General features: G+C 39.9%; 1 non-coding gene across 1 annotated transcript; it reads left to right on the top strand.

The window, feature by feature from the left end:
• Positions 1-1,749: 1,749 nt before the first annotated feature.
• On the top strand, positions 1,750-1,856 carry LOC141654424 (small nucleolar RNA R71). Its single transcript, XR_012547985.1, has one exon. It is a non-coding gene; the product is annotated as a small nucleolar RNA R71 (small nucleolar RNA).
• The last annotated feature ends 12,939 nt before the right edge of the window (positions 1,857-14,795 follow it).

The raw sequence follows: 14,795 nt of genomic DNA, 5'->3' as shown, positions 1-14,795 counted from the left end.
TAAAAATTACTTCCTATCATCCTTCCGGCTATAATGATCAACCATAAAACACGACTCATGCAAACGGGGAGCTCTCATGGTCTTGTCAAGATTGAAAGTTATGCTCTCATCTCCCACTTCTAGAGTGAGCTCTCCATGCTTCACATCTATCACCGCACCCGCGGTGTGTAAAAAAGGTCTACCTAGAATGATTGGAATGTTGGAGTCTTCCTCCATGTCAACAATGACAAAGTCTACCGGGATGAAACATTTCCCAACTCTTACGGGAACATCTTCCCATACCCCTAATGGTGTCTTCGTTGATCTATCGGCCATTTGGAGTGTAATATTGGTACATTTAAGCTCTCCCATCCCTAACCTTTTACTCACCGAATACGGCATAACACTCACACTAGCCCCTAGATCACATAAGGCTTTGTTGATCGTGGTGTCACCAATGGTACACGGTATTGAGAAGCTTCCCGGATCTTTAAGTTTTGGAGGTGAACTCCCTTGAAGGATTGCACTACTCACCTTAGTGAAGGCGATAGTCTCAAGTTTCCGGATCGACTTCTTTTTCGTAAGGATGTCCTTCATGTACTTTGCATAGGCCGGCACGTGATTGATTAATTCCGTAAAAGGAATTGAGACTTCCAAATTCTTCACAATCTCCATAAATTTTCCAAGTTGGTCATCTAATTTGGGCTTGGCTTGACGACTTGGAAAAGGAAGTCTAATCACAATGGGTTCCTTCTCCTTGGCCTTATCTTCACTTTTCTTTGAAACTTCTTTCTTTGATGGTTCTCCATCTTTGGAGTTTTGCACAACTTCTTCTTTGTCACTAGCTTCCACCCCTTCATCCTCAACTTGCTTATTCGGCGTTTCATACCTTGTACCACTTCTCAAGTGAATGGCACTAACCGTTTCATGTCTCGGGGGATTACCTTGAGGTGGTAATTGTCCCTTTTGTCTTTGTGAGCTTGAAGATGCTAGTTGAGTCAATTGGGTTTCCAACATTTTGGTGTGGGCTAGGATGTTGTTGATGGTGATTTCCTTTGCTTGACTATCCTTTTGCATTTGAGTGAAAAACTCTTGTTGATTCTTTTGCATTTGGAGGACCACTTTTTGAACATCAAACCTTGGTCATTTTGTTGATTGTATGGAGTTTGATTTTGGTAACCTTGGTTTTGGTTGTAAAAGGGCCTTTGATTTTGGTTTCTCATTGGAGGTGGGGTGTATGTTGGTTGAGGGTTTTGAACATTTTGGCTTTTGTATGAAAGATTTTGGTGGAATTTGGTGTTTTCATTGTAATAATTGGAATCAGGGGTACCACTCTTGTATGCTTGAAAAGCATTCACTTGTTCATTTGTTCCCCTACATTCACTTTGGTCATGTCCCAAAGTTCCACAATTCTCACATATCTCACTTGGGATTGATGAAGATGCAGTCATGGCATTAACATGATGCTTTGGTGATTTTGAGGCTTCTTCAAGTTTAGCCATTGCTTTCTCAAACTTCAAGTTTATGGTATCAATATGAGAACTAAGTTGAGCACCCAATTGAGTAATAGAGTCCACTTCATGCTTTCCTCCTCTAGTAGCCTTGTGAGGTCTACTATATTGTGAATTATGGACCGCCATTTCCTCAATCTTGTTCCAAGTTTGATTATCGTCAACTTCGGTGAACATACCATTTGATCCCATGTTGAGAATATTCTTTGAGTCTTCATAAAGACCATTCCAAAATTGTTGTACCAAGAACCACTCGCTAAGTCCATGATCAGGACATGAGCGACAAATTCCCTTGAATCTCTCCCAAGTTTCATACAAGGATTCTTCATCTCTTTGCTTAAAGCCCGTGATTTGAGCTCTTAGCATGTTAGTCTTTTCCGGCGGGTAGAACTTTTTGTAGAAAGCTAGAGCCAACTTCTTCCAAGAATCAATTCCGAGAGTAGCCTTATCAAGGCCTTTCAACCATTGCTTGGCGGTGCCAATTAGAGAAAAAGGAAATAAGACCCATCGAATTTGGTCTTGAGTTACACCGGTTTGAGAAATCGCATCACAATAGTCACAAAAAGTCTCCATGTGAGAGTGAGGGTCTTCACTAGGCATCCCCCCAAATTGGCTTCTTTCGACTAATTGGATAAATGTTGATTTGGCAATAAAATTTCCGGTTAAGTGTTGTGGTGTGGGAGTACCATTGGGTAGGTTCTCCTCGGTTGGTACGGAATGTGATGAAAATTTAGGCATTGTGGGTTGATTTTGTGTTGGATTTTGTGTTGGGTTCTCCTCACCTTCTCTTGCAAAAGGGTTGATGAACTCAATAGTGTTTGGTTGAATATCTACACCCTCACCAATACCTCTCAAAGTTCTTCTAGTAAGTCTTCTATTGTTTGTCAAAGTCCTTTCAATTTCGTGATCAAAGGGTAACAAGTTACCTTGTGACCTTCTAGACATGCAAAATATCAAACAACTCGAAAATAATTAGAACAAACCTTGAGGAGTTTTACTTCCCCAAGGCAAAGAAAGACACAACTAATAACAATTTAAGAAAATCTAAATCAAGTTAACACCGTCCCCGGCAACGGCGCCATTTTTGGTCGTGACCCCTTGAGAGGGTTTAGTTTTCGGTACTTGTCGTTAGGAGCACCTAGACCAAAACACAATTTATAACTCCACAAACAACTCTACAATTAGTAAAGAGGCAAGTAAAGGTCGGATCCCAAGGGACGGGAATTGAGATGCGATTTTCAATTACAACTAGTGGTGTCTAGGGGTGTCACAATTTTGGGTATGAATAGAAGATCACTAAACTAAATAGCAATAAAATTAAACAAGCAAGATGATTAAAAAGGGATGTAAACAATTAATAAAAGGCACTAGGGTGTCATGGGGTCATAGGGGATTCATGGGAATTGACCATACAAACATATTCTCAAATTATAAGCAAGCAATTATTGTTGTGATGGATCGAGTTGGTTTATATCTTACAATCCTAGGAAAGTTTGGGTCCCGGAGCCGAATCGATTAGATTGTACAACACCTACAAGTCGACTTAGTCTTCCCTACTCAACTACATGCATGGTCTAATGAGACTCGAGTTGGTTTATGTCTTAAAAGTCTCATTGAAAAGATAGGTAATGGGTAAAAAATGCAAGGATTCATAGGCTCGCATTTCATCAAACATAACATGTGCATGAGTTGAGATCACAACAAGCAAGCAAATAAACTATGAAAACATATTAATTTAAGCATGAATCATCCCCCATGTTGGTGTCCCCTAATTACCCATTAACCCTAACTAAGGAAACTACTCACTCATTATCATGTTGAACATGCTAGCAAGGTTGTCAATCATACCAACAAAGTGAAACATGATGAATAAATGAAGATAATTAACAATAATTAAAAAGGGATTAAGAGAATTATACCTACTAATGATTCCAATAATAAAGCAAAGAATAATAGAAGTATTTGATGATTGATTGGAAGGTTGTCAATCTCCCAATAATAACCCAAATAATCTTCAATTACCCAAAATGAAAGATGAACAAAAGAGAGATTAAGGAAATGAGATTTGTATTAAGACTTGATTAAAAGTTGATTACAAGATTAAAGAGAGATTTGATTGATAATAACTACACTAAAGATTGCTAAGAAGAACATGCTTAGCTAATTAGACTAATGGGGTATTTATAGTGGGGATTAGGTACATAGATTAGGGTTTACTAAGGGCTTAAATGACGATTAAGTCCTTGAGGAATCGCCGGTCTCGAGAGAGACTCCGGTCTCCTTTTCGCCGGTCCTTGAAAAATATGCGCATCCTTCATTGAACTTGTAGAAGACGGATTTAGCTGTCACAGAATCCAAGCGTCCAGGGCACGGGACGGGCGGATTGTGGAGGATTTGGCCGTTGTTGGGGAAGACGGGCGGATTGTGGTGGATTTGGCTGAGCGTCCAGCTGAGGAAGACGCTCGGATTGCCTATGGTGGACGGGCGGCTTGTGGACAATCCGCTCGGATTGTCTTACAGCTTCTTTCTTTCTTCTTTTCTTCCTTTCTCTTCACAAAATCCTTGAGGATTTCTTTGGGGGTGCAAGGATCTTTTCTCATCATTGTCCATCTACTATAGTATGTACAAAGGCCTTCTAGTCTTGTCTTCTCTTTGATGCTTGGTCATTGAATTCAATCAATTTAGCTCTATTTTGCCATGAAAATGCAAGGTTTGCACTCCTTTCCTACCCAGGACACAAAACCTCAAAGAATATGCAAAACAAAGGACTAAAGACAATAAATGACCCAAATATGCACTAAAAAGCATGGGAACAAGACTAATTCGGGGACTAAATATGCTCTAATTATGGTCACATCACCGTTGTCAATAGTAAACTAGGACAATGGGTTTGAAACCGTTAATATTTAATAACGGTTTCTTAAAAGTATACCCGTTGCCATAAACATATTTAACAACAGTTTTATAACGGTTCTTGAGTTGTGATAACGGTATTATAGATCCGTTATTGATGTTATATAATGGTCGTGTGTTTGTATATAACCATGGTATATATTTAACAACAGTCGTTGCAATAACGGTTCCGTGTTTCTATTTAATAACGGTAATTGCATTTCTGACCGTTGTTGAAGGTCTTATTTGGCGAAGTGGTATGTGCTTCTCAAGAAATTGAAGGCTTTAAAACCAGAACTCAAGAAGATTAATAGATCCTATTTCTCTGATATTTAAAATAATGTTGATCTTGCTCAGAGTAAATTGTTTCATTTGCAGCAAGAAATAGTGAAGAAGCTAGGTGACAGTAAGCTCATAAACCAAGAGTATGAGGCTATTCAGTATACTAAGAAAATGCATGAGGCAAAGGACAATTTTTTGAGACAGAAGGCTAAAGCTCATTGGCTTAAGGAGGGGGATGTCAATTCATCTTATTTTCATGGGATTCTTAAATCTAGAAGGAATAAAAACTTTATATCTCAGATTAAGGATCATAAGGAGAAGCTGTGTACTGACACTGAGAGTATTCAAGGGGCTTTCTTTGACTACTATCAAATGCTTTTGGGCTCAAAAAATCAAGTTGTTAAAGTCAATTACAGGATTGTGCATAGGGGGCAGGTTTGCAATGATGACCATAAGCAGATTTTGTTGAGGTCAGTCACAAGGGAAGAAGTTAAGGATGTCCTATTCCACATACCTAATGATAAGGCCCCTGGGCTTGATTGATTTTCTAGCAAATTTTTTAAAGATTCATGGGACATTGTGGGAGGAGATTTGACAGATGCCATTCTAGATTTTTTTACAACTGCTGCTTACTGAAGCAGATCAATGCTACTCTTGTAACCATTATCCTAAAAGTGGACAGACCTACCTCTGTCCTACAATACAGGCCTATTGCCTGCTGTAATTTGGTCTATACGTGCATCTCAAAGTTGTTGTGTAATAGATTGGCAAGTGTTCTACCTGATCTAATCTCTTATACTCAGGGGGGATTCATTCAAGGTAGAAATATTATGGAAAACATTCTCTTTTGCCAGGATCTTATCAAGCTATACAATAGAATATTTGTATCTCCTAGGTGTCTATTTAAGATGGATTTACAAAAAGCATATGACACCATTGAATGGGAGTTTCTGGAACATATGATGAGGGCATTCAAGATGCCACCTCAATTTAGACATTGGATTCTTCAATGTGTCACTACAGCCAGTTACTCTCTTAATCTAAATGGGATATGTTTGGCTTCTTTGAGGGCCAGAGAGGTTTGAGGCAAGGGGATCCTCTATCCCCTCTTCTTTTTACAATCTGTATGGAGTACTTGACTAGGCTCCTAGCCTATACTACTGAGGATCCGGATTTCAAATTTCACCCTTTGTGCAACTCTTTAAAGCTCACTCATTTGATGTTTGCAGATGATCTCTTGCTCTTTTGCAAAGGTGAGAATAAGTCAATGATGATAATTCTCAAAACTTTCTCTACCTTCTCTAAAGCACCAGGGCTAAATATGAGCAAAGGGAAGTCAAATGCCTATTTCAATGGGGTCAAAGACACTTTGAGAGCTGAGATTTTACAGATTTCTGGTCTGGTGGAAGGCAGTTTGCCATTTAGATATCTGGGGGTACCCATCAAAACCACCAGACTAAATCCACCAGACTAAATACAAAGGACTGTATGCCACTCATAGACAAGCTCATGGCCAAGATTAGAGGTTTGGGGACAAGGAAAATTTCCTATGCAGGGAGGTTAGGCCTTATTAAAGATGTGCTCAAAACATTTCACAACTACTGGGCTTCTATGTTCATCCTACCTAGTGGTGTCATTACCAGAATAGAGAGGATTTACAGAAATTTTCTATGGGATGGAGGAGTGGACCAAATGAGAACTCCACTGGTCTCTTGGGATAAGGTTTGCAAACCTACCAAGGAGGGGGGATTAGGCCTAAAAGAAGACAATATATGGAACAAGGTAGCGATTGGTAAGCTTGTGTGGTGGATAACATCTAAGTCTGATCATCTTTAGGTCAAATGGGTGTTAACAATCTACATAAAAGACGAGAATTGGCAAAACTACTATCCACCAGCAGATTCTTGCTGGTACTGGAGAAAGGTTTGCCAAGTCATAGATCTTATGAAAGATGCTTACCAGCAAAATGAATGGTCCATCCAACAAGGCCATGGTTATACCATAGCCAAAGGTTATGAATGGCTCATAAACAAGGGAATACCAGTACAATGGGACAAATTCATTTGGGATAAATGGACGGTACCTAAGCATGCATTTCTAGTGTGGATGTATCAACACGGAAGCCTCAATACAAATGTTAAACTTAAAAGATTTGGGGTTGTGGAGGATGATACCTGTCTCATCCGTGGAAATGCCGAAGAGAACTTGGATCATCATTTTCTTGTGATTATAGCAGAAGGGTCCTCCAACAAATTGAGATCTGGTTATGCTCTCCTCTTCTAGTTCGGAATCTTATAGAATGGAGAAGAAGGTTGACAGGCTCGAGATTGCAGAAAGGAGTGATGAATGCAATCCTGAATGCTGCCTTATATCACATTTGGCGTCAGAGAAACTTCAGTAACTTTGAATCTCAGCTAATAAGACCAGAGAAACTGGCGCATAACATTTTGATGGAAATGCGGATGCGAGTAAAAGGTATTACTAGGAACGCCATTGATGATTGTGATCGAAGATGGCTAGGAGGAATACAAATTGAGATTTAGGGTTTTGTTAAAAGGAGAAAGTACGGTTTACGGGGGGAAGAAGATGAAATAAGCGGATGATTGGGTTTTGTTGGATAATGTTTTACATCTCTTTTTGTTGTTGGTTCTAAAATTTGTTTGGGCCGTTTTGTGTAGGCCGAGTGAGCTTTGTGGGTTTTCTTGTGAAACCTGAAATATTGTAATGGAGTCTTTTACTTTAATTATATACTTACATTTTACCAAAAAAAAAACATAAATAAAACAATAACGAAAGATAAAGCTATAGTAGGCATGGTGAATTAAAGAGAGTAAGGAATTACACAAGTTGAGATCTGGGAATATGAAAGTAACGTGGACCGATTAAAAGCTGAGATGAAGGGAAAAAGAGGTCCCTAAGCCTAATTAAGTTTCTCCTATTTATAGGAAATATAATTATTAACCTAATACGTAACTTAAGAAGTTAAATAAATAAGTTTACGCAAGAAAAATCCCACGTCAGATAGAAAGTTACTCGATCGAGGACATTGAAACAGCTCGATCGAACAACTTCTCGCAAAAACATCTCGGTCGAGCACAATAAGTACTGGATCGAGGAACACCAATTTGCCACCTCTCGATCGAGGACTTCTCAACTTCCAAAAGGTCTCAATCGAGGAACTTCGCCAGCAAAACCCCTCGATCGAGGAATTTGCTACTGAGTCAACTCATAAAGGACGTTGATTTGCCTCCAAAGTGACTTCACACATCCCAAGGCAGTAGGTATTTCCGCTCCAATTCTTCCATCTCCTAAATGCAAGCTAAAAGGACAGTAGAAGGCTCAATTCTGCTTCTTTCAGTTCAATTCCTGCAATTAAAGCCAAACAAACCAAAGTAGACTATTCAGGGCATTTCGTAGCCTAAAACTACGGGAATTGCATAGAAATACGTGCATAAGAGGCTCAAAAAGACTATATAAAATGCACGTATCAACAGCCGCCCCTCCTCCTTCAAGGCCTCAGCCTCGGACCCAGCGGGCCTAGCAGCCCCCGAACACTCGCCTTAAACCAAAACAAAAATAAACTTCAGCCGAAATTTCGGCACTACGACGACACAAAACGGGCAAAACCCCAAAAACACAATCACCTGCAAGTACAAAACAAAAACAAACAACAGCAAGGGCAAACCCGCCCAATCCCAAAAGCTCATAAAAAAAGCGACTCGCCTTTCTTTTCAATCAAAAGACGACTCAAAACAACAGCAAAAAAACAACGACAACTACAAAAACAACCTAACACCCTTGGGTCCACACAAACTCCATCAAAATATGCAACAAAAATGCCCGACACAACTGGCATTTTTCACAGCTCAAAAAAGACAACTTTACGCCAAATTGAGCACAAACAGGTCAAAATTTCAAATTACGACCACAATAAAGCTACGTGACTTGATCACGCCCCAAAATGACTTAAATTACCGTTAAGGTCCATTTCAAAGCAAAATGGCTCAGTTTGACCCCAAACAGACGCTTATTTCGTCAGCATAAGACCGTCTGATAAAGGCAAAATGCAAAATTTTGCCCCTAACAACCAACGAAGGCTTAACATAGCAAAGACGGCCTTCCCTGACTACAATGCAACCTAGTGGGGCACACAACTCGAGCAAACAGCACAACATTGTGAAATGAGATGGTCTTTTGTCTCACTCACGTTTTTCGCACCTAGGGAGTGGGAATGGGGACCAAAATGCAAACTAAAAGCACCCCTATACTCCTAAACAGGTTTCTAACCTAATGCAAGCATCAACTCCACTCAAAATCGGGCAAAACAAAAACGCCCAAATCGATTTCTAAAGGGTTAAGGTTTCGCCCTAATTCAATCAACAAAAAGGCAAACAAATTCAAATGGAATCACGAGGATTTACATACCTTGAGATGACATAAGGACAAGGGCACAAATACAAGCGAGAAAACAAGACCGAAAATGGCTATTTTGGGTGTTTATCGTGTGTTTGTGGGAGGAAGACGAAGTGAATGAGGAGCTATTGCTCCTCACGTCTTTAGGGAAATAAGGAGAGACTTCTTACATCGCACAAAGGCTCGCGCCTCTTTAGGGTGCTCCCAGCAATTTCAGCGAAATTTGGGCTTTGGCCCAATTTCCACATAAACTCGCTATTTTTCTCAACGACAGGATTAAAAACCGTCTTTTTCTTCACAAAAACAAAATAGCGAAATTCAAAATCGTTATTTTCACAAATTTCAAACAACGGAATTAAAAACCGTCATTTTCAAACAAAACAAAATTAGCAAAACAAAAATCGTTATTTTCACAAAATTCAAACGGCGGAATTAAAACCCGTCATTTTAAAACAAAAAAAAACAAAATAGCGAAACACAAGTTCGCTATTTTAGCTAATTTCAAACGACGGAATTAAAAACCATCATTTTCAAATAAAAAAACCAAATAGTAAAGTTCAAATTCACCATTTCTCACAAACTTTCAAATCACAGGATGACGGAATAAAAAAACCATTATCTTCCAAACAAATTAGCAAATGGCGAAATTCACAACGGCTATTTCAATAAACTCCAAGCAACGGCAATAAAAACCGTTACTTCTCTTTGAAATTCGAAATTACGAATGACGACAACAGAGGCCACCATCCGCAAGAGACATGCTCAAACTACAAAAATCCTACCTCTTTCCAACACCGCAAACGTCCATTATAAACACCAAAACTCCCCAGTAGGATATCAGAGACCTCCCCACGGAGTCCACTAACAACAAGAAACCTCTTGAATAAGCCCGATAAATTTCGGCTATTGCCCGCAGTCGATTATTCGACCTAAAACGACGAAAAAGTCACATCAACCTCTTGAAATAGGCCCGATAAAATCCGAATATTTCCCGCAGTCGATTATTCGACCTTCAACGACGAACAAGCCTCAACACAGCAACCTCTTGAAATAACCCCGCTAAAATCCGGCTATTTCCCGCAGTCGATTATTCGACCTTTAATGACGAACAAGTCTCAGCAAGCTCTTGAAATAAGCATGATAAAATCCAGCTATTTCCCGCAGTCGATTATTCGACCTTCAATGACGAACAAGTCTCAATACAGCAACCTCTTGAAATAAGCTCGATAAAATTCGGCTATTCCCGCAGTCGATTATTCGACCTTTAACGACGAACAAGTCACATCAACCTCTTGAAATAGGCCCGATAGGCTATTTCCCGCAGTCGAACAAGTCTCAACATAGAAACCTCTTTAAATAAGCCCGATAAAATCCGGCTATTTCCCGCAGTCGATTATTCGACCTTTAACGACGAACAAGTCTTGGCAACCTCTTGAAATAAACCCGATAAAATCCGGCTATTTCCCGCAGTCGATTATTCGACATTCAACGACAAACAAGTCACAACAACCTCTTGAAATAAGCCCGATAAATCTAGCTATTTCCCGGAGTCGATTACTTGACCCTCGACGGCTGGCGAGCCTTTGCGCGCAAACAAGAAACAATTCAAAGACATATCCATAAAATACCTCTTGTATGACTCTTTCCTATGGCTGACGAGCCTTTATACGTAGTCTAACAGATTTTAAACGACCTGCACTGGCAGTCGACATACTCTAAACTTTTCTTGACGGCAGATCCTTGACTCGAATCCCCGATTCGCCTCGACGTCGCCCTTCCCGACGGCAGGTCCTTGGCCTGAATCCTTTCGAGCCGCCTCGATGTTGCTTCGGTCTCGGAATTGTAATATTTGATTGATCTGGGGGCTGTACTTTGACTTTCACCCTGTCCAAGCCTCAGTCAAAGTAGGGGCTCTCTAGATACCCAGTATCTGTTGAATCCCCAACAAATACCCGATGATTATCGGACTACAACATGCTTAGGAATCGCTATGTTTGATCAACAGTTTGTACAACTTTGGGTCGGAAAACTCAAAACGATTTCGAAAACAAAATATTTTCAAAACATTTCAAAAGTTCCTGGAGCGTTTTATGCACGGCGACGGGGTCGCAATGACACTAACTAGAGTCAAAACCGACACCAGACCAAAAACCGACTCGAGATTAAAATCCCGACTCAAACAACAGGTTAAACCGAGTCAAATACAAAAAACACAGATCACAAACCTTCCATGCTAGGTATACACGGTATACTTGATGGTCAAGTACAACAATCATGACATCCAAACCCTAGGATAGAACAAAACCATAAATCTAAATCCATGATAGTGACAAGACAGCTCAAAGACCCGCGGACATGCTCGCGCCTCTTCGAGTAGCCTATATGGCCACGTCGCTCAAAACGCACACAATCCTCTATAAACACCCCTCAAATACCACTATTTGAAGGCACGTAAGCGTCTGCCCCCCCCCCCCCCCCTCTCTTTTTCTCCCTTAAAGTTGTAGACCTCGACTAAATACGAGCCTTACACATTGTTAGGTACCGTCATCGTGCATTAAATCACTTGACCAACCACTTAAACCAACTACACCATCACTAAACAAAGCAACACTCCTTACTTTACAAAAAAGGTTTTAAATCGAGTTTTCCGACTCAACAAGTTTTTACACTTTCGTCGATTTCTCGTCAGGCAACCTAGCATGTAAGTATGAGGGTGTAATTAATCCTCTTCTTTCATGTTCTTTTATCTGTTTTTATGACCTTAACATACTAAAAAATGCATAACATGATCTAAAATACGGAATGAATGAGCCAAAACGGAGTTTTGATCTAAAGCAGAAGCCCCTAGTCACAACTATGTGGCTCGCGCCTATTCTGGCTGCCCAGGTCAGAACTCAAAATGGGTTTGAGTTCATTCTTTCCCATTTTCATTTTTTATTTACAATCGGTTTTTACCGTTTCAAATCATTTTTATGATGAATATTTTTAACCATAAAATACATTCACCCTTGCTTTCTTATACCATGACGGTTTAATCCGTGACTCGGTGATAATATTTGGTAAATTACATTTTAAAGGGTATTTTAAAGCCTTTTATTCATTTGTTACATTTACAAAACAACCATATGAGTCATACATGCATAATCATCCTTGGTTCTACATTCCATGATGGTTTAATTCGAGTACGATGATGAACTTTAACTAATTACAAAGCAATGAACTTAATATAATTAGTTCATATTAAACATTTTTGCATCTTTTCTTTCAAAACTATTTATGTCAAGCTTGCAAACCCGAACCCGACATCGAATATTGTCAACATAATGGCGATTATTCAAGTCCCGTTCTTCATATTAGCACAAAAGCGGTCTTAACGACCTTTTCAACAAAATGTGTTTTGACACCCTTTTACAAACAATTTTTACAAACGATTTCATAAGCATTTTAAACAACCAGGAGACACCCTTTTGGTCGTCGCCTGACTCGCGCCTAAACAAGCCTCCTGATTTCCAGTTTTAAAATCTGGACAAGCTCCCTTGCATCGCCTCATGGCTCGCGCCTCAATAGGGTGCTTGGAGATGTTCCTAATTCTCTTCAAGCACTCGTCTAAGACGATCTCGACTTCGGTTAACCCAAATACAGGACGGATCGGATTGATGAGCCTATATTTTACACTTTATATTTACAAAAAACTTACTAAGACAAATGGATCACGTTCTGCACCATAAACCAACCTAACTCGGTAAATGGATGTTTAATTTCCGTCTTGCATGCAAATCAACATTAAATCCAACTTGACATCAATTACTTGATATTTGGATAAAACAACCGACATAGTAAATTTCACATGTTAGGTTTAAACTTGTGGATGCGCGATCATTCATTTACCCGTTTTATCTTCTTTTTCATTCAACCAACCAAGATAGATTAGTAGAGGCCGCTACCGCGGGTGGGATTGGGTGTCTAATTAAAGGGCTTCCCAATACGTACCTTCACCTCTTACTCAGAAACTTTGGATAGTGGACGACCTTATCTAGGGTGAACGAGAGTCATTCTAGCGATAGGATGCTAAAGAGGGACGATTCCTTATCTTTAGTACCTATGTCAAGAACCGCTTTTGCCTTGATTGACCTAGGTATGAAGTGGACTCGAACGGTTTCCAGGCATCCCATAATTGCTTCGTGGCGACTCCGAACATCTCTGCATCGTTTCGAGACCCTTACCGAGACGAAACCGACCGATCTAAAACAATCCGGTCGAAAGCATCTATTACGCCGCCGAGCGTGGCTTTCAGACTGCTGCACATCCACAGATTGACCTGGCGTGTAAATGGGCCCATGTCCACACAATGATAATATATTAATTAAAATTGAAATAAAATTACTAATTGCTAAAATATTTAATTTATGATAAAATGAAAATCATGTGACGCATACTCCATGTTAAACAAAACTATAAACTACTATCATTAGCATTATGACAATAATTAATTAAAAATTGAGAAAATTTATAATTTGAATTATTAACTTTGTTGTAGAAGTATTTTAACTTAAAAATATTACTAAAAATTAAAAACTCTATAAACACCGCGTATTTATTACATAAGGTGTGGGCATGGGCCACAAGCCGGTCTGCGGGCGCGAGCCGCCTACCGGTCCGTAGTCACGGGACACCTGCACGCCAAGCCAAATTGTGGACATGCAGCGGTCTGAAAGCCACGCTCGGTGGCGTAAAAATGCGTTAGACCGGATCGCTTTAGATCGGTCGGTTTTATCTCGGCAAAGGTCTCGAAACGATACAGAGATTTTCGGAGTCGCCACCAAGCATTTGTGGGATGCTTGGAACCCGTTCGAATCCACTTTATACCTAGGTCAATCAAGGCAAAAAGCGGTGTTTGACATAGGTACTAAAGATAAGGACTCGTCCCCCTTTTAGCATTCTATGCCTAAAATGACTCTCGTGCGCCCTGGATAAGGCCATCCACTATCCAATGGTTCTGAGTAAGGGGTGAGGGTACGTATTGGGAAGCGCTTTAATCGGACACCCAATCCCGCCCGCGTTAGCGGCCTCTACTGATCGATCGTGGTTGTTTAAGTGCAAGAGTTGATAAAACGGTTTAAATGCATGAATGCGCATCCAAAAGCTTAACCTAACATGTGAGAATTTGTTAAGTCGGTTTGTTTATCCACATAACCTGAAATTGATGTCGAAGTTGGATTTAGATTGATTTGCATGTGAAAACGGAAATTAAACATCCATTTACCAAATTCGGGTCATGATGCTTAACACGATCCATTTATTTGAAAAAGTGTGTTTCAAATGATAAAGTGTAAAAACGTGAGCTTGTCAATCTGATCCGTCATATATACGGATTAACCGTAATCGGGATCGTCCTAGACAAATGCTAAAAACGAGGCAGAACAGTGCCAGGCAGCTCCATTAGAGCGCGAGCCTATTGGCGAGGGAAGGGGCTCTGCCCAGGTTTTTAAATGTGGAAATAGGCAGGCTCTTGGGGCGCGAGCCATGGGCCGAGCCAAGAGGTGCCTCCTGGTTAATAAAAAGGTTGTTTAAAATGGTTTTTGTAATGAATGATTTTCAAGTATGATTTGCATGACTCGGAATAATTACTATTATATTAGTAATATTCGTTGTCGGATTTGCAAGTTTGAAAAGTATAGTTTACAAATAAAAATTTAAAATGTGTGTGCTTAACCGTTT

The sequence above is a fragment of the Silene latifolia genome, chromosome 4 (assembly GCF_048544455.1).
Source record: "Silene latifolia isolate original U9 population chromosome 4, ASM4854445v1, whole genome shotgun sequence".
NCBI classification, from domain to species: domain Eukaryota; kingdom Viridiplantae; phylum Streptophyta; class Magnoliopsida; order Caryophyllales; family Caryophyllaceae; genus Silene; species Silene latifolia.
This window is presented reverse-complemented; position numbering and strand designations above follow the sequence as displayed.